This window comes from Carcharhinus amblyrhynchos, chromosome 9, assembly GCF_965287045.1.
Source record: "Carcharhinus amblyrhynchos chromosome 9, sCarAmb.v2.hapA, whole genome shotgun sequence".
Taxonomy (NCBI): Eukaryota; Metazoa; Chordata; class Chondrichthyes; order Carcharhiniformes; family Carcharhinidae; genus Carcharhinus; species Carcharhinus amblyrhynchos.
The window spans coordinates 111,991,918-112,011,004 of record NC_137332.1 but is presented as its reverse complement, the minus strand read 5'-3'; the positions used below and the strand labels follow the sequence as shown (position 1 = coordinate 112,011,004).

At 46.1% G+C, this 19,087-nt stretch overlaps 1 long non-coding RNA gene across 1 annotated transcript; it reads left to right on the top strand.

Moving 5' to 3' along the window:
* Positions 1–9,583: 9,583 nt before the first annotated feature.
* LOC145348207 (uncharacterized) lies at positions 9,584–18,017 on the top strand. Its single transcript, XR_013887922.1, has 3 exons — positions 9,584–9,672; positions 10,669–11,404; positions 17,337–18,017. It is a non-coding gene; the product is annotated as an uncharacterized LOC145348207 (long non-coding RNA).
* The last annotated feature ends 1,070 nt before the right edge of the window (positions 18,018–19,087 follow it).

Below are 19,087 nucleotides of genomic sequence, written 5' to 3'. Positions count from 1 at the left end.
TTAGCAGTTAGCTTCTTTTTGCTGTTGCTGTTTCAGTGAGGAAAATTGTCCAGGACACTGGGGGAATTCCCCTGATCCTCTTGACTGAGGGATCTGAAACATCCACTTGAGACAGATGCGATCTCGGTTCAATATCTCCACCGGACTGACTGAGCTGGAAGTGAAAAGAGAGTAACAGGAGTAAACCATTCAGATCCTGGAATCCCTTCCGCATTTCAATGAGATCATGACCGATCTGTTTCTCAATTCCATTTACAGCCTTTGATAGAAATCGGTTGACACTCTGGAAAGTCCAGATTTTTCCGATATCCACAGAATATTGTGGGACAATATTGGGACAATCAGATTTTGAAGTGAAAATGTGATTGATGTTTTCAGTGGTGAAACACCTCACTCCAATGTTAAAGCTGATGACAGAAGTTCTCAATGCTGGTAATGGGTGAGAGCAGTTTCCAAAAAAAAAGAGGGTCTCTGCCGGCGGGAAGATTGCTGCCGATGATAGAAACTTCCCAGACTGTCTTTCCATGAAGGGGAATGTGAGTGAATTCCGCTGGGATGAATAAGGAGTGCACGGATCACGCGCCAGACTTTCGTTCCAGCTTCCCACACAGTCTCTGCTTGACGCCCGGGGAGTAAAAATGAAAATATATCTGAGTGTTAGAAATTGTGGCAGAGATGGAGCATCTTACAGAATAGAATCACGGAGAATATCTCTGCAATTAAAAATGCAATTATTTTTAATCAACGTTGCAACCCGCTCCCTCCTCCTTCACTCTCTACATTACAGTTTATCACTCACTCCGATGCGGGAAATATGCCAAAATGTCACAGCCTGTGAGTTCTCCCTGTTTGTGTTTCCTACCTTGCTGGACAGCACAAGTGTTCTTCCAGTAGCGGGAGGCGCTTTAAGATCACTTCCATTAGACAATGCTGGAAATGCTCAGCAGTTCTGACAGCCTGTGTGGAGAGAGAAATGGAGTTCATGTTTCGAGTCCGTGTCACTTCTTTTTAACTCTATTTCCTCTCTCCACTCAGCCTACCAGGCCGGCTGAGATTTTCCAGCACTTTCTGTTTTTGTTTCAGGTTCCAGCATCTGCAGTATTTTGCTTTTAGACTCCCAATTGGATGAGATTTCACCCTCTCCCACTTTACATTGGTTAGTCCCACAGTGTTACCCCCATCCCTATGATATTTTTCCTCTTTCTCAATGAGTGAGAGGGTCGGCACTGTTTGAGATATGAATCCATATAAAATAAAGCCCTTGGTCCAGTCTTTAAATTTGTCTGTATTTTATTTATATTTTAGAAAATGAGCCTTATTTGCCCAAACAGACAGAAAACAAACTCCATAAACATGCTGTGATGATCTTGTAATTCAAGCCTCCCTGTCAATGTATCAACTCTCTCTATTTCAACCACTCCAAGTGACAGTGAGTTCCACATTCTCACTCCACTCTGCGCATAGAAATTCCTCCGAATACTGGGGGAAAAGTGAGATTCCAAGTCCTTCCAAACTACATCAGTTGATGTTATTTTCTGGGCCATTGTCCCTGGGAGGTATCCACTGAACACAGAGGCTTGTGTTGTAGAGATGGCTGGGAGGAACCGGCCAGTGCATTAACTCTCCAATGCCTCTCCACCTCTATCCCTCACCAGGAGGGGTTGAGTCTTGCACTGCTTCCTTGAGCAGGGACGTGAACAGTTCCCATTCACCACTCTCCTCCACCAGACTCAATTTGTCACGACAATTTCTCCTTTACTTTATTTCGTTTCCTGCAACTAAAAGGTGTGGCTATGAGGACCAGTAAGGGCCCCAGTTGTGTTTATCTTTTTGTGGGGTGTGTGGAAGACTCCTGGTTCCATTCTACTCTGGAACACTCTGCAACTCCTTTTTCTATTGCATCAATGACAGTATCAGTGTCACTTTGTACTTTCATCTGGAACAGGGAAAAAAGTCGGCTTTGCTTCCAATTTTCACCTCTCTCTCGCTTTCACAGGATCCATCTCCAACACTTCATTTCCCTTCCTTGACTTCTGTCTCCATTTCTGGTGATAGACTGACCACCATGTTCATTGTAAACCCACTGATTACCACAATTACTTTGACTACAGCTCCTCACGCCCGGCACCCTGTAAGAACCCAATCTTATTCTCCCAGCTTCTCCATCTCTGTAATATCTGTTTTGGTGATGCCACCTTCGACAACGGTTCTTCTAACATATCTGTTTTTTTACTTCACCGAGTCTCTCCCCTTGCACGATCCGCACCCCCTCGCTGCAGTTGATATGAAACTCAATCCTGACTAACCCATCTCCTTTACCTCTACCACACTCCTTTTCCTCTCTCTCAGTACCATCCGCTGGTTTACTCTTAGACGTGTATTCTTTGTCCCTTCCTGTCATGCTCTGTTTACCATTTCCAATATTAGTACCTTTTTCCCTTGCCTTGTCTCTTCACTTTGGTAAATCACATCATCCCAAATTTGATGCCTCGCCCAAACATCTAAATTGAAACTCTCTATTTTCCTAGTTGAGTGCCTGCTGGAAGATTATCCCCAGCACAGTTCAGGTGCAGGCTGTCCCAATGGTACAGATTCCCCAGTACTGATGTCAGTGCTCATGAACCGGAATGCACTTCTCCCACTCCAGTCTTTGAGCCATGTATTCATTTCTCCAATTTTTATTGCTCCATGAATATTTGCACATGACTCGGGCAATAATTCAGAAATGATTACCATTGAGGTTTGTGCATTAATTTGGTGCCTAGCCCAGTCTATGCAGAAACTCCTTCCTTCTTCTGCCTACATCATTGGCACCTGCATGGACCTCGGCCACTGGACGCTCCCCCGCCCAGTCCATGTTCCTCTCCAGCCCAGAGCACATATCTCAAACCCTTGCACAGCGCAGGTAACACAGACATCTCTCACTTCTTGCTACGGAGGACCCTTGACTGTACTGGCCTCTTAGCCCCTTCCATTCTCGATTCTGCCAGCACATATTCTCTCCACTTCCTCTCCTTCTCCCTTCCCTCATCATTCTGCTTTATCTCTCCCCGAGCACTCCCCTTCTGCCCCTCTCTCCTTTCTCTTTCCAGCAATTTCTCTCCTGCTCTGCTTTCTTTCCCCACATCAGCTTGAACATTCACCCCCCTCTCCCAAGTTCTTCCCCCTCTCCCACTCCCGTCTTGCACATTCTCCCCCATCTCTCACTCCAGTCTTGCACATTCCCTCCCCTCTCCCACTCTCTCTCATGCACTCATTCTTTTTCCCATCCTCCTGTTTTTGCTAACACCCCTCCATCTTTCTTACACTCTTCTACTTTTACATTCACCCCCATGCTCACTCTCTCACTCACACTGTGTCTTTCTCCCTGAATCCTGCATTCTCTACTCCCCTAATCTCATTGTTAGAGAGCTTCCAAGACACTTCCTGCCACCTTCCCGCTCTCTCTGTCCTCCCCTCTCTTTTTTATCCACCCTCCTGATTTCCTTGTCACACTGCTCTCTCTCTCACTCTCTTCTGCTTCCATGCCCTCCAGACACCCGATCTCTCTCCAATCCCACTCTCCATCTCTTGACTCCAGCTCTCTCCACTTCTCTATTCCCCCCTCTTTGCTCCGTTTTCTCTCTTCTCAACCTCATTCACAGATTTCATCTCTCTCCTCTCCCCTCTCTCTCACCTCCTGGATTTGCTTCCTATCTCATTTCTTTCCTTGAGGCTCATATCTCCCCTACACCTTATTGTCCTCTCCCTTCACTTCTTTACCTCACTGTGCTCACTTCTCCTCACTCCATCTGTTTCTCCCTGTGGGATTCTACCCCTCTTCTCACACTCTCCTCTCTTCATCTGACTAAATCACTGACTGTGTTATTTTAACTTGCCCCCAGCTCCAGTCTCTCTGACTCTGGATCCAAACACAGCCCAAACCTGCCTCATCCTGCCTGAGGACCAGACCAGTGTGAGATTTGGAGAGAAATGGTAGCCGCTCCCTGACACTCCGGAGAGGTTTGATTCTTGGCCCTTCGCTCTGGGATCAGAGGGATTCACATCAGGGAGACATTACTGGGAGGTGGAAGTGGGGCACAAGACTTGGTGGCTTTTTTGACCTGAGCTTTGAGTTTGGGTACTGGGCTGTGGGGCTGAATCCCAGAAGCAGTTGTTTTGCCCTTACTTCCCCATCATGCACCTCCTTCACCCCAAGAGTGAAATCCCAGAAGATCGGAATTTACCTGGACTATGATTGTGGACACGTGTCATTTTACAATTCAGATAACATGTCCCATTTCCACACTTTCACCCACACTTTCACAGAGCGAATCTTTCCCTTTTACAGTCCGGGATGAAATGACAATGGGGAAAACCCTGCACCACTGACAATCAACTGGATTAAAGATCATTAACAAATCCATCCCATAACTTCACACCGCCTCTCTGTACCCTGCCAGCTGTCAGACCATAAGATATAGGAGCAGAATTAGGCCACTTGAAACCTGTTCCACCATTCGATCATGGCTGATGTTTTTCTCATCCCCATTCTCCTGCCTTTTCCCCATAACCCCGATCCCCTTATCAATCAAGAACCTATCTATCTCTGACTTAAAGACACAAAATGACCTGCCCTCTACAGCTTTCTGCGGCAAAGAGTTCCTCAGATTCACCACTTCCTGGCTGAAAGAATTCCTCCTCATCTCTGTTCTAAAGGATCTTCCCTTCAGCCTGAGGTTGTTCCCTCTGTTTCTAGTTTTTCCTACTAGTGGAAACATCCTCTCCATGTACACTCTATCCAGGCCTTGCAGTATCCTGTAAGTTTCAATGAGATGCCCTCTCACCCGCCTAAGCTCCAACGAGTACAGACCCAGCGTCCTCAACAGTTCCTCATATGGCAACCTCTTCATTCCAGGCATCATTCTTGTGAACCTCCTCTGGACCCTTTGCAAGGTCAGAACATCCTTCCTTAGATATGGGGTCCAAAACTGCTCACAAAACTCCAAATGGAGTCTGACCAGAGCCTTATACGGCCTGAGGAGTACATCCCTGCACTTGTATTCTCGCCCTCTCGACATGAATGCTAACATTGCATTTGCCTTCCTAACTGCCTACTGAATCTGCAAATTAACCTGAAGAGAATCGTCAACAATGACTTCCAAATTCCTTTGTATATCTGATTTCCTAAGCATTTTCCCATTTAGAAAATAGTCTGTGCCTCAATTCTTCCTTCCAAAGTCCATAACCTCACACTTTTCCACATTGTATTCCATCTGCCACTTCTTTGCCCACTCTCCAAACCTGATCAAGTCCTTCTGCAGCGCCCCCTCCCCCCTGCTTCCTCAATATTACCTATCACTCTGCATATCTTTGTATCATCTTGAAACTTAGCAACAGTGCCTTCAGTTCCTTCCTACAAATCGTTAATGTATATTGTGAAAAGTTGTGGTTCCAGCATTGACACCTGAGGCACACCATAGTTACTGGCTGCCATCCCGAGAAAGACCCCTTTATCCACACTCTCTGCCTTCTGCCAGTCAGTAAGAAATCTCAAACACCAGGTTAAAGTCCAACAGATTTATTTGGTAGCACAAGCTTTCAGAGTGTTGCTCCTTCCTTCAGTGAGTGAAGAGTTGTGTTCACAAACAGGGCATACATAGATACAGACTCAGTTTACAAGATCATGGTTGGAATGCGAGTCTTTACAGGTCATCAAGTCTTCAAGGTACAGACAATGTGAGTGGAGAGAGGGTTAAGCACAAGTTAAAGAGATGTGTAAATTGCCTCCAGCCAGGACAGTTAGTGAGGTTTTGCAAGCCTAGGCAAGTCGTGGGGGTTACAGATAGTGTGACATGAACACAAAATCCCTGTAGAAGTCATCCTCATCTGTGTGGAACTTAGCTATCAGTTTTTGCTCGGCGATTCTGCATTGTCGAGTGTCACGAAGGCCATTTTGGAGAATGCTTTCCCGAAGATCAGAGGCTGAATGCCCATGACTGCTGCCCCTGACAGGAAGAGAACGCTCCTGCCTGGTGATTGTCGAGTGGTGTTCATTCATCCGTTGTCATAGCGTCTGCATGGTCTCCCCAATGAACCATGCCTTGGGACACCCTTTCCTGCAGTATATCAGGTCAGCAAAGTTGGCAGCCGGTAATTAGTGGTGTGCCTCAGGGGTCAATGCTGGAACCACAACTTTTCACCATATACATTAACGATTTGTAGGAAGGAACTGAAGGCAGTGCTGCTAAGTTTGCAGATAATACAAAGATGTGCAGAGGGACAGATCATATTGAGGAAGCGGGGTGGGGGGTGGCTGCAGAAGGACTTGGACAGGTTCGGAGAGTGGGCGAAGAAGTGGCAAGAGTATGTATCGTGTACCTGGTGGATGGTGTTCTCACGTGAGATGATGACATCCATGTCAATGATCCTGCACATCTTGCACGGGCTACTGTGGCAAGGTTCTGTGGTGTTGTGGTCACTGTTCTCCTGAAGGCTGGGGTATTCTGCGTCGGACGTTGGCGTGTTTGAGGTTGTGCAGTTGTTTGATGACAAGAAGTGGGGGTGTGGGGATGGCCTTGGTGAGATGTACACCTTCATCTATGACATGTTGAAGGCTCCAGAGAAGATGTCGTAACTTGTTAGAGTTTAGAAGAATGAGGGGAGATCTCATTGAGACATATAAGATGATGAATGGGATGGATAGGATAGAGGTGGAGAGACTCTTCCCGCTCAGAAAGGACAGTAGGACTAGGGGGCACAGCCTCAAGATAAAGGGGGGGCGGTTTAGAACGGAGTTGAGGAGGAACTTCTTCACTCAAAGGGTGGTGAATCTCTGGAATTCTCTGCCCGTTGAAGTGGTGGAGGCTGCCTCGTAAATATTTTTCAGACGCGGGTTGATGGGTTTTTGATAAGTGAGGGGATTAAGGGTTATGGGGAGAGGGCGGGAATGTGGAACTGAGCCACGACAGATCAGCCATGCTCTATTTGAATGGCGGGGCAGGCTCGGAGAAGTACTGGTCAATGAAGGATACTCTGTCCGCCATGTCCCATGTTTGTCTTCTGAGGATGTCGGTGCAGTTTTTCGCAGTGGTGTGTCAGAACTGTCGATCGATGAGTCAAACGCCATATCCTATTTTATGAGGGCGTCTTTTAGCATCTATGGGGGTCTGTTGCAATCTTCCCGTGCCATTCAACCAATCCTCTATCCATGTAAGATGATGAGTGTGGGTCTCAGTCACAGGTGGAGAGAGAAGCCAGGTTAACATTCCTGGTATAAACCCTGGGAACTGAAAGATCAGCAATGACTTCTGTAGGGCTGGGGGAAAGAAGGAGGGGCAGAGAAGGAACAAATAGAAGTTTAATTGTGGGAGGAGCTTTCCGGGTAGAGCTGTGAACTGCAGGAACCCAGTGACCTTCCTGCCTGCAGTGTTTCTCCGAAGGCAGAAGGTGGTGGGACATCACCATGTTTGAGATGAATCAGGGCAGAGATCTCCAGGGAAGCTTTCAATAAAATAGTTTATGTTTAGGGAAACAAGGAGAAAAACACAAAGAAGACGGAAGGAAAAGTTGTAAAACAATAACAAGCTCCCCGCTTTGACTAAATTCCCAGGAGTTAATGCTAGATCTGCAAGAGCACCTGTCAGGATTTCACCCCAATCTTCCAGAATTCTTTCCCTTCTTCACAATGATGAACATTTTGGCTGTCATAGTTTTCAGCGTTGAGCTGGACATTTATTTTGCGTAGGTGGAAGCGGGGGTGCGGGGGGTGGGGAAATGGTGGGGAAGGTGGGAGAGCAGCTGTTGTTGTGATACTCGGCCATCTCCATTTTGGGTTCAAGCAGTGAACAAGTGCCATTATTGTGCTGCCTGTTCTGTGAAGTATTTCCATCATTTTCTATTTATATTAATCTTCAGTTGGTTTGTTTCTAGTAATTGAGATAAAGCTGTCTGCCTAACTGACTTCAAACTCTCAGCATGGTTCAATAATGTTCCCTTAATGATTCAATAACAATGATGTTATTATGCAATGGGTTTGCACAGCTCTATAAATATTGCCCAGAATGCCATGATCAAGGGGATATTTGTAATGAAACTGGAAAGAAGAAAACTTCTGTGTTTACGGGAGGTTTTATTTTACATTAAAGTAGCAAGCTGTCTTGAGACAGTTGAAGATGTCGTTTGAATGCAGCCAGTCCATCACACAAAACAGCCTCCTATCCATTGACTCTGACTACACTTCCTGCTGCCTCGGCAAAACAGCCAGCATAAGTAAGGACCCTACGCACTCCCGATATTCTCTCTTCCACCTTCTTCCGACAGGAAAAAGTTACAAAAGTCTGAGGTCACGTACCAACTGGCTCAAGAACAGCTTCTTCCCTGCTGCTGTCAGACTTCTGAATGAACTTACCTTGCATTAAGTTGATCTTTCTCTACTCCCTAGCTATAACTGTAACAGTACATTCTGCACTCTCGTTTCCGTCTCTATGAACGGCATGTTTTGTCTGTATATCGCGCAAGAAACAATACTTTTCACTGTATGTTAATTCATGTGACAATGATAAATCAATTCAGATTGTAAATGATGTGGTGCTGCTATGAATATGGATTTGAAAATCTGTCTGTATTGATCACGATGTGTGAACTAATCGAATTTATAGGACATTAATGTTTAACCAAATGAAAAGCAGTTCAGTTGCTGCACTAATATGTTAGTGGAATCACAGTTATTGTTAATTTCTGGTTTGTCTGACCTGTCTCATCATTGTCCACATCAGCGAAATAATCTTTTAATCACTAGTACGTAATTACTTGTTTTACTAACATCTTTAATGTTCTTTGTAAATGGAACCATTTTCTGTTATTATATTGAATTATATTTAACACCCATTTTAACATTACATTTGTAAAATGATTTTCCAAACAAAACGATCTGAGAACCACTGGAATAGAAACAGTTTTTCTCAAAGATTCCACAGTTCATCATTAAATCCAAGAAGCAGAAACTCAACATGTTGTTGATGCTTGTCGAGATAATGATGTGGAAATGCCAGCTTTGGACTGAGGTGAACACAGTAAGAAGTCTCACAACAGCAGGTTAAAGTCCAACAGGTTTATTTATACCGAACGCCACTAGCTTTCGGAACTGCCTATTCCTTCGTCAGGTGGGTGGAAGGAACAAGCAGTTCCGACAGTTAATGGCGTTTGCTAATACTAAACCGGTTGGACTTCAACCTGGTGTTGTGAGGCTTCTCACCTTGTCGAGGGCGGCAGGTTTCCGGGGAGTGGCATCGGATTGGTCAGAGAGCCTGTTACTTAGATAGAGAGGGTGTGTCCCTGGTGACTAGGGAAGCCGATTGGCTGGCATATCCGCCAATCAGAAGCAGTAGGCGGGCTTCCGAATGTCCTGGAAGAGGATTGGTTGGACTTCCTGTCAATCTGAGCGCGCGGTTCCTGCCTCCGGGGCGAGGCGGTGTTCTGGACGTTGATTGGTTAAAGTGCCTGCCCGTCATGCACCGGAGGCTGAGCTTCCGGTCAGTTCGAAAGCTGGTTGGTTGCATCATCTGTCACTCAGAGTGTGGGTCCCCTGTTGTTGGCAGCAAGGGTCAGATCACAGCGCAGCCACGCCGAGCAAGAGAGGCTACTGGAAGATCAGATCGGGAGGAGGAATTGTCCACCTGTTCACAGGCACAGGTGAGAGAGGCTTCCTCTTCGGTGAGGGTTGAAAAGTAATACAACCCCTAAAGTGCAGAAGGAGGCCAGAATGTCACGTTCCAGTGGGGAGTCCAATAAAATTCATGGGAGCTAAACTCGTATTGTTTGGGGATATTGGTGGGGAGGAAAGGAGGTGGGGGATGATGGAGGTAAGGAGATGGGGTTGTAATGGAGGTGAAAGGCGATCATGGGGGTAGATCGCTGAAGGAGGATGAAGAGGGTGAGGAGATGAGGAAGAGGGGGATAATCAGAGTTAAGCAGGTTTTGAGGAGGAGCAGGGGAGGGTTGTGTCACTTGAGAAGCAGTGGAAGGATTGTTAAGGAGGAGGCTGGAGAGTGGTTTTAGGAGGGGAGAAGGTTGATGGGGTTGAGGATGGGAAGAAGGGGTTCAGAAGGACGGAATAGAGGTTAAGGAGGAGAGATATTCTGTTAAGGAGAAGGGGTGTCGAGTATGAAGGATGGGCAGTGGTAAGAGTGGTGAAGTTGATGGGAGAAAAGAGTGTGGTTTGTGGGATAGGAAGTACACTGAGGTATGTGTTGAAGAGGGGTATGACAGGATGATAACAGCGATCATTGTGAAATTAATTTGATCGATTTTATTCAGGCCTCAGTGAATATCAATCCCAGGGAATAAATTAAAACTGTTGTCAGATTCAACAGCATTCAAGTTACACAAAACAAATGAACACACTCTGACATTCTCTGAGGCAGAATAAAACCGCTTTTGAATGTTTGTACATTTTGAATTTTAGCAGCAAGAGGGCCTCTCTGAAATTAAGCACAATTCTCAGTTAGCTGATGTTGGATAAGGCTGTGTGGATCGTGATATTAATCTCATGTCCAGCTAACAGAACTCTGTATCTGTACATTTTCAGCAGTGAAACTAGCTGTTTTTTAAACTTAGTACTTAATCAATGTGTTAGTGACCTGTGAGAGTTTAAATTCCCTTTTTTACAAGCTCTTTTTGTCTTCACAGGAACAGTTGAATCAATGACAGAACCTCGATCCTGCATTTTCTCAATTGTGGACTATTTGAACAAGATGGTGTGGAACTTGTTGATAAATCTGAATGAGGAGGAGGATGATATTTTATTCAGAACAGAGACAAATCGACAAAGGAAACAAGGAAATTCAAAGGAACCTTTGTGTTTTACATAAAGGAAATGGACTTGGATCTAGAGGGTACAATTTCCATGTTTGTCGATGATGGAATACTGGGCAATGAAGTAAATAGTGAGGAGGATAATTACATATTTCAGGAAGATGGACTGGTGGAATCGACAGACACATACCAGACACAAGTAAATGTGGAGTAATGTATTCCAGGAGGAGCATGATGAAAACACAGCATCATTTAAATGGAATCGTTTTGATGGGCCAGCCTTGTGAGTGGATAACTGTTCAGGCTCCATGGTCAAGTGGATCTAATATTATGATTTATGGAGAGATTCCAAGTATCTTTAATGTCTGCTTCCCACGAAATGTATAACTGCTCAAATAGCAGGTAATGTCACGTTTCAAGAACAAATTTCCAAACAGATAGATAACGCTTGGGATGTTGTTAACCATGTCTGTATGGGTGACGAGCAGTGAACAGAACTTATTGGAGTTCTAGCATCTACACACGTCTGAGTGATTGAGCATGGGGGGATGAGAGTCTGTGCTCACTGGTCATCCTGTCCACTGAAAATAATGCCAATCCAAGTATCTTGGTGAGCAAAGGTTTTCTTTGTTTCTATTCATTGTTCAGTCTGATATTTTATTTATTTGTCTTTTGGTTAAAAGTTATTTTTATGACATATAATTTATCAGTTAAATTATAAAAATCGTTTGAGATTACAGTTTTAGTTTAAAAACTTTTGCTCAATTCTATTACATTCCTCAACTTAAAGGGACCAATATACAAGTTTGTCCACCTACCATTTTTGAAAAAAAGAGCACAGTGACAAGAGGAGGCCATTCAGTCCCTCAAGCCTGAGATTAACTTTTCGTTAATCTCAGATTTACAGTTAGAATTCATCTAACATCAAAGTTGTACCATCCTTTGTTTTTTGACATTTTGCTCATTTCATTTATGAGAGCATAAGAACCAGGAGCACATTTGGCTATAATATCTTCTATCTAGGGATTGTAAATAGTTGGGACCTGAACACCAAACGTGTGACACCCCACTCGTTAAATCTTGCCAACAAGAAGACGGCTCATTTCCCCTGACTCTCACACTCTCTCTCTCTTTCTCCCTCCTCTCCCCTCTCTCTCTGCTTTCTTTCTCTCTCCCTCTCTCTCTGCCTCCCTCCCTCTCCGATTTTCTGCCCCCCGTCTCTCTCTCTCTCTGTGCCTCCCCCCGCCGACTCTGTCCCTCCCTCTCTCTCTCTCTCTGCCTCTGCCTTCCCTTCTCTCTCTCTCTCTCTGCCACCCCCCACCCCTCTCCCCCTCTCCCTCACTTCCCCGTACCTTGTAAATCTGGGTGATCTCCTTCATCGAGGCGCTGCTTGGGCGGGTTCTCCGTGCACCTCTTCTCGCTGGCACGGTTGCAGGGACCTCCCCGGGTACTGCCCTGGGCACTGGCTGACCCACTGCCCCCCCGATGCCTCCCCTGACGGGTGAGGTTCCCCGCTGCCCAGTCAGGCTGCCCAGCTGTTTCCGAGCCTTGGCCACCTTCCTCCTGGCGGTGCGGTTGATCCGGACAGCACGGGGAGCGAATTCCTGGCAGCACAAGGGGCAGGGGAGACGCTTGGGCAGCGGGAAGCCGTCCTCCTCCGGCCGGAGAGCGAGGGTGGAGAGGCAGACTCGGCAGACGATGTGACCGCAGGGCACACTCACTGGCTGCTTGTAGAGCTGCAGGCAGACAGGACAGATAGTTCCATCCAGGATACTCTCCATCTCCTCAGCTGCTGCCTCGGCCCCAGCACCGAGCGGCTGGTCAAAGTTTCGATTTCCCCTCAGACAGCTGTGGGAAAGGTGGGGAAGTCAGTCTCCGTAACACTTCCTGCATTAAACTCTGCTCTGTGGAGCTGGAGGTGGGGCTTACTTAACAAGGAACAGAATCCACATTCTGATCGGCAGACTCAATATCTCCACTGATCCACGCAGCGTGACACTCGCAGGGAGGCTGTAACTGTCAAAAGAAGTAAGAAGTCTCACAACACCAGGTTAAAGTCCAACCAGTTTATTTGATAGTGATCCCACAAGCTTCTGGAAACGCTGTTCCACTCTCAAAATAATCCAGAGAAAGCATCCTTTCTGCTTGGTGTTTCTTCTGCTCTGCCCAAGTTTGCAAGAATTCGATTTCATAGAAACCTTGCAGTGCAGAAGGAGGCCATACGGCCCATCGAGTCCACACCAGCAACAAAGTAAGAAGTTTATTTATTCATCGTAAGTCACTGTGAAAATCCCCCAGTCCCCACACTCTGTTCGGGTACACTGAGGGAAGATTTAGCATGGCCAATGCGCCTAGTAAGAAGTCTCACAACACCAGGTTAAGGTCCAACAGGTTTATTTGGTAGCAAAAGCCACTAGCTCCGAAAGCTCGTGGCCTTTACTACCAAATAAACCTGTTGGACTTAAACCTGGTGTTGTGAGACTTCTTACTGTGTTTACCCAAGTCCAACGTTGGCATCTCCACATCACTGCAGGTCTTTCAGACTATGCAAACCGGAGCATCCAGAGAAACCCACACAGACGTGGGGAGAATGTGCAAAGAATCCCACCTAGACTCTATCCCATAACCCCACACATTTACTCCACTAATCCCTCTAATGCCCTCTCTCTCTGTCTATCTCTGCCTCCCCTTCTATCTGCCTTCCCCTCAATCACGCTCTCTCTCTCTGCTTCCCCCTCTCACTCTCTTTCTCTGCCTCCCTTCCCGCCCCCCTTTCTGCCTTCCCTCTCTCTCTCTCTCCTTCCCCTCTCTCTCACTCTCTTTGCTTCCCTTCTATATCCTGGGTCACTAAAGGGCAATTTAGCATAGCCAAACTACCTAACCAGCACATCTTTCAGACAGTGGGAGGAAACTGGAGCACCCAGGAGGAACCCATGCAGACATGGGGAGAACTTGCAGACTCCACACAGACAGTGGCCCAAGTCAGGAATTGTCCCAGGACCTTGGAGCTATGAGGCAGCAGTGCTAACCACTGTGCTGCCCCATTTTATTTAATTAAATTTATTATTGTTACATGTATTAGTATACAGTGAAAAGTATTGTTTCTTGCGTGCTATACAGACAAAGCATACCGTTCATAGAGAAGGAAAGAAGAGTGCACAGAATGTAGTGTTACAGTCATAGCTAGGGCGTAGAGAAAAATCAACTTAGTGCGAGGTAGGTCCCTTCAAAAGCCTGACTGCAGCAGGGAAGAAGCTGTGCTTGAGTCGGTTGGTACATGGCCTTAGACTTTTGTATCTTTTTCCCAAAGGAAGAAGGTGGAAGAGGGAATGTCTGGGGTGCATGGGGTCCTTAATTATGCTTGCTGCTTTTCCGAGGCAATGGGAAGTGTAGACAGAGTCAAGGGATGGGAGGCTGGTTTGCATGATGGATTGGGCTGCATTCACAACCTTTTGTACTTGCTTGCGTTCTTGGGCAGAGCTGGAGACATACCAAGCTGTGATACAACCAGAAAGAATGCTTTCTATGGTGCATCTATAAAAGTTGGTGAGAGTCGTAGCTGACATGCCAAATTTCCTACCACTATAAATTACAAAATGTCATGAATTTCCTGATGACAGCAAATTAGTTCGGAATTTTGTTCCCCTGAAATTCCATGACCAATCCACCTAACTTACACATCTTTGGATGTTAAGGGGCCACATCTGAACGGCCCCACACAAGCAATTGCTCTTCCATTCTGCTCTCTGATTCCCTCACCTTCTCTGCACTAACACCACCTCACCCCACACCCTAACCCCCACCCCAACCCCCTGGTGCACTCAACCCCATAGCAGGAAGGCGGAAGTAACGTTTGCTAACCTCAAAGGCACAGAAAAATGTCTGTCCCACCAGGTGTATGCACCAATCATTACATACATCATCACCGGGTGGGGGGGGGAGGGGGTCTGCTACACAAGATTTCGGCGTGTTGGATTATTAGTGAGGATTCACCGGATGAAAATGGGATTCCAAACATATACCACCCCCCTGCCCAGGAAACGCCATTAAGGGATTTGAGGAAAATGTTTAGTTTCCTCCTGCAGTCTCAAGATGTGGAAGTTAAGGGGATTGGCCATACTAAATTGTCCCTTGGTATCCAAAGACATTTGGGTTCGGTGGATTAGCCACGCTAATTGCCCCTTAGTGTCAGGAGGATTAGCTAAGGGAAATACATGGGGTTACAGTGAAAGGGCCTGGGTGGGATTGTGGCCGGTGCAGCCCCGATGGGCCAAATGGCCTTCTTCTGCACTGTAGGGATTCGAAGACTTCCGACTTCCACTACTGGACCTCGTTTCCAGAATGGAAAGTCCCTCCCAGAGTTCCAAATCAGGACAATGTGTGTGTCTGTTCTGGGGTGAGGGTTGGGGGGATGGTGGTGGTGGGAAGGAGGGTGTCGGGGGAAGGAGGATGTTGGGGGGAGGGGGGTTGGGTGGTGGCAGTGGAAAGGTTCCCGCTGGGAATGAGATAAATACTAATAATTGCTGCTGATGTAATCTGTTGGTTAGTGTGGTTTAATGCTAACAGCGATAACAAGCTGAGAATAAAAGTTCGTTATATCTGTAAATAAGTGAATGAAACCTGCACAGATCAATGTGCCCTTTGCCCCATAAAATAGCTGTGGTCACTTGGACCTTTGGACCATCGCTCTCTGAAGGTGTGTCCCCAGCCCATGTTGAACAAACCAGATTAACTTTACTCCTATCCCAGCAAAACCCGACACATTTAGCATGGCCAATCTACCTAACCTACACATCTTCAGACACAAAGGGACAATTTAGCGTGGCCAATCCACCTAACCTGCACAATCTTTGGACACGAAGGGACAATTTAGCATGGCCAATCTATCTAACCTGCATATCTTTGTAACCAGAACATCGGGAGGAAACCTATGCAGATATGGGGAGAACGTGCAAACTCCACACAGACAGTGACGCAAGACAGAAATTGAACATCAGTCCCTGGTGCTGTGAGCCAGCAGTGCCAACCACTGTGCCACAGTGCTGCCCCATTGAATGGTGGAGCAGACTTGATGGGCTGAATGGCCTACCTATGCTCCTACATCTTGTGGTCTTATAAGGTTAGATTTCAAATTAAATTTGCATTTAACATCAGGATTCAGGTTAGATTTAGAGTTAAGATTGGATGTAGGGTTTGGTTTAGGATTAGGTTTGTGTTTAGGGCTAGTTTTTGGGTTAGATTTCGGGTTAGGTTGAGGGTCAGACTTAGGGTTTGAGTGAGTAGTGTGGGTTACTTGGAGTTTAGGATCGGGGTCTATTGCAGTCTATATTTGTATACATGAGCTCAATATTAAAACGTTGGTCGGAGATGAGATAGTTCTTCCGTTAGTGTTGGTGTCCAAAATAGTTGGGCCAGGGGTTGTGTTAGACAGGAAGATTTTTTAGGTGTTTAGCCTGATTGAGTTTCCCTATTAGGCCAGAATTCTCTGGCCATTTACGCCAGTGAGATTCTCCAGTCCCGCTGGCAGCACATCCCCATCCGTGGGTTTCCCGCTGGCATGGGGTGACATCAATGGGAATTCCCACTGACGGCGATGGGAACCAGATAATCCCGCTGACAAACAACACACCACCTCCAGCCAAGGGGCTTGGAGGCTGGTGAACTTCAGGTTTTTAGGTGTCCAGATCACCAGCAACCTGTCCTAATCCCCCCCTGCTGATGCTACAGTTAAGAAAGCCCACCAACACCTCTACTTTCTCTGGAAACTAAGGAAATTTGGCATGTCCGCTACGACTCTCTCCAACTTTTACAGATGCACTGTCGAAAACCTCTTTCTGGTTGTACCACAGCTTGGTATGGCTACTGCTCTGTCCAAGACCACAAGAAACAAAAGGGTCATGAATGTAGCCCAGTCCATCATGCAAACCATCCTCCCATCCATTGACTTCATCTACACTTCCCGCTGCCTTAGAAAAGAAGCCAGCATAATCAAGGACCCCACATGCCCCAGACATTTGTCCCTTCCAGCTTCTTCCATCGGGAAAAAGCGACAAAGGTCTGAGGTCACGTTTCAACCAACTCAAGAATGGCTTCTTCCCTACTGCCATCAGACTTTTGAATGGAAATACCTTGTATTAAGTTAAACTTTCTCCACACCCTGGCTATGACTGTAACACTACAGTCTGCACTCTCTCATTTCCTTCTCTATGAGCGGTATGCTTTGTCTGTATAGCACGCAAGACAAAATATTTTTCACTGTATACTCACACATACAACAATAAGAAGTCAAATAAAATCAAAGAATCTCGCCCTTTACGTTTGATTCAGACTATTTGGTAATGGGGTTTGTTGCATGTCTAATCTCTGGGTTGTGTTTTTTTCTCTTTGTTGCCCGTTGCAATGGCACAAAAGTGTCCTATGAGTCTAGTTTTTAAATGTTGATTTGAGACATTGTTTAGTTTGGACTGACAAGATTACATTGTGTTGCTCGCATGCAATGTTTGATTTACTGAGGTGGTTCTCATGTGATCTTGTTTCGTCAGAGGCTGTGGCTTAGAGGTATCGTCATTGGACTAGCAATCCAGAGATTCGGCGTAATGTCCTGGGGTTCTGGCTTCGAATCCCACCACAGCAAATGGTGAAACTTGAGTCTGGAATTAAAAGTCTAATGATAACCATTGTCGATTGTCAGAAAAACCCATCCGATTCACTAACGTTCTTCAGGGAAGGAAATCCACCATCCTTACCTGGTCTAGCTTACATATGACTCCAGAGCCACAGCAATGTGGTTGACTCTGAAATACCCTCTGAAATAGCTTGACAAGCAAACTAGTTCACGGGCAGTGCTAGTCCAATGAATAAAAAGAGAGGAAATGCTAAAAACTCTCCAGAAACAAAAGAGAATCAAGGGATTGTGAATCAGTCTAGTGAACCTTCATTGCACTCCCTCTATGTCAATACTCCAGGTGTGGTCTCACCAAGGGTCTATACTCTATGACGATTAGGAAATGTACCTTACTTTCTAGCGCTTCCTGGCCACTCAAAAATAAGCAAATTTAGCATACATGGGATTGGGGGGTGGTGGGTCTTGGATTGGATTGAGAAATTTGGGACACAAAACAGAGAGCAGGAAAAAATGGGTCTTTTTTCAGGTGGGCCAGCTGTGATGGGTTTGGGACTGGAAGGATCAGTATCTTGGGCTTCAGCTATTCACAATGTTTTAGATGGAGGGACTAAATGTGATATTTCCAATATGACACAAAACTTGGTGTCAGCTGTGAGAAGGATACAAAGAAGCTGCAAAGGGACTTGGAGAGACTGAGCGAGTGGGTGAAAATTTGCCAGACAGTTCGCACTGCTGCCTCAGCGCCAGGGACCCGGGTTCAATTCCAACCTCGGGTCATTGTCTGTGTGGAGTTTGCACATTATCCCCATGTCTGTGTGGGTTTCCTCCGGGTGCTCCGGTTTCCTCCCACAGTCCAAAGCTATGCAGGGTAGGTGGATTGACCATACTAAATTGCCCCTTAGTGTTAGGGGTACTAGCTAGGGTAAATGCGTGGGGTTCTGGGGATCGGGCCTGGGTGGGATCGTGGTCGGTGCAGACTTGATGGGCCAAATGGCCTCCTTCTGCACTGTAGGGATTCTATGTAATTCTGATATGGGCCAAACGTGGGCAGTTGGGATTGCTGGGAGGGCACCATGGATCAGTTAGACCGAAGGGCCTGTTTTCATGCTGTATTGCTCTATGACAGAGCAGGTTCAAAGGGCCGAATGGTCTACTCCTGCTCCAACCTAATATGCTATTATGTAACATTTTTAATGCCCTTGATTAATGGCATGTTCCTCGAGTAAACGTTTCAACTAAAAGACAGCACCTCTGGCTGTGCGGCATGTCCTCAGTACTGCACCAAGTGTTGGCTGGTACATGTTCGGAACTCTGGATTCAAAACCATATTTTTCTTCTTTCAAATGATAAAGTTTAAAGTTTATTTATGGGTGTCACAAGTAAGGCTTACATGAACACTGCAAAGAAGTTACTGTGAAAATCCCCTAGTTGCCACACCCTGGCACCTGTTCGGGTACCCTGATGGAGAATTTAGCATGGCCAATGCACCTAACCATCTGGTCGCAGCAGCTGAGGGACTTCACTGGTGCAACATTTACCAAGAAGTGGGAAGCAGAAGATCTGGTCTGAAGGAGTGTTAAGCCAGAAACATTGCATTAGTGTTTTCCACCTACTCTCCTTCTCCTCTAACCCTGCAAAAAGGAAGGTAAAAGTGAAGCTAAGTTTTAT